Consider the following 1,645-nt stretch of genomic DNA (forward strand, 5'->3'; position numbering starts at 1 on the left):
TTAATTCGATTTTTATCGTGCCCCTGGGAGCCATTGTGCGGCATTTCACGAATCTCGCCGGCATCTCGCCCTGCACATTTCCGTCAGGATGAAGCCTTTATCCTGCCACCCCCCCCCCCCCCCCCTGCCTCCTGACTCACCTAAGCGCGTAAATCTCGTGCGTCTTTATTTCTTCATTAATTTAAGCGGCTCCGCTCTTGAGCGCCGAGATTGCCGTCGGCAGATTATTCCTACTTTGCATACCCTGCAATTGCTGGGTATATCAGCTATATATATATATATTTATCAGCACCTGGGCAGAGGTGAAAAGGTATCGCGGGTTCGCATCGCTGCGCAGCGATTAAGGGTTGGCGGGTTAACCCCTTACAGCTGTGGCAATTTAGACAGTCGTCCTGCCAGGAGCTCTGAGCCTTGGAAATCTAATTAAAACAACAACCACCGCATTTTTGTCTTTGCCGCGCGGCGTCTAAAGCTTTATAAATGTTTTGATTGCATTAAAGCGCTGCCAAGCGAAACAAGCTCAATGGGCGTAGGAGTGGCTCCAGGACTTGGAATGGGATTGGGTATGGAATTGGGTATGGGTGAGGGAATGGGTTAGGCAGGGCCGAGTCCTGTGCTGTTTTTAATTGTTGGAAATCAGATAAGCCATAAATTCGATAGGGGCATCAAGTTCGGTTCATTGCATGTCCTTGAGCTGGATGATGGCTGCACGCGGTGGGTGGCCACCAATCTCGGTCCAAGTCGGTGACTCACTCCATCGCCCTCAACAAGTTCATGAAAATGCCGTGTGTGTGCGTGTCTGTTTCGGTGCCTTAGTCCATTATTTCAGCTCGATTAAATCGTCTTACGGCTCAACGAGCTTTGTCTTAATATTATGTAGATGTCTAGATAGCCCTTCCAGTCTCCAGACTTCGGTGTCTACGTCTACGGTCGGCAGGCTCCAGTCCATTGCGCCATAATCCGAGCACATCATAAGCACATCCTTATGCAAATCTCAGAGTGTGTGTGCGCTGTGTGTGATGCCTGCTTGATAAACAAAAAGTAATTTACTACCGATGGCCAAAGGACCTTTGGCAAAAGCCAGGCACCTGGCAGCGTCTTTCGAGCAACGTGTTGCGCCTTGCGAGGAGCAGCAAAGGCAAAGGACCAAGGCACCACAGAAGGACCACCCATCTAACCCACTTCACAGGCAGGTTCGTCCACTTGTAGTAGGCCTGCTGTCTGCGCCAGAAACAATCCAGCAAGGATTCCCCGGCCCGAAGACGAAGATGAGCCTCAATGTCCTGGAGCCCTGCAGTCCTGGCTCATCGTCGCCGTCACACATGTCGCCAAAGTGACAAACACTCCGCTCCGCACACCACTCCACTCCACTCCACTCGATTCAAGTTTACTCCTCCGGTTTATCCTGCTGAGTGATGTGTTTATTTGCTTGATTCCTTTGTGTGCCACATGCAGGGGAGTACAAGATTTGAGCAAACAAAACTTGCCAACTGACTTTCGTCCTTGCTTCCTTTTGTCCTTTTGTGTTTCCCCCATTCTGGAGACATAGCGTTTTGAAAATCCCCCCCCCCCTTTTCGCTATCGCAAATAAAAATGCAACTTGTATAGTTTCCAGCCATTTTTCTCTCTCTCTTTCTCTCACTCT

At 49.8% G+C, this 1,645-nt stretch overlaps 1 long non-coding RNA gene across 1 annotated transcript; it reads right to left on the reverse strand.

Moving 5' to 3' along the window:
• Positions 1-448: 448 nt before the first annotated feature.
• Positions 449-1,445, reverse strand: lncRNA:CR43492 (long non-coding RNA:CR43492). The gene is made up of 2 exons (NR_047833.2): positions 1,089-1,445; positions 449-1,023 (listed from the first exon to the last, which is right to left on the reverse strand). It is a non-coding gene; the product is annotated as a long non-coding RNA:CR43492 (long non-coding RNA).
• Positions 1,446-1,645: the final 200 nt, after the last annotated feature.

Source organism: Drosophila melanogaster, chromosome X (assembly GCF_000001215.4).
Source record: "Drosophila melanogaster chromosome X".
Classification (NCBI taxonomy): domain Eukaryota; kingdom Metazoa; phylum Arthropoda; class Insecta; order Diptera; family Drosophilidae; genus Drosophila; species Drosophila melanogaster.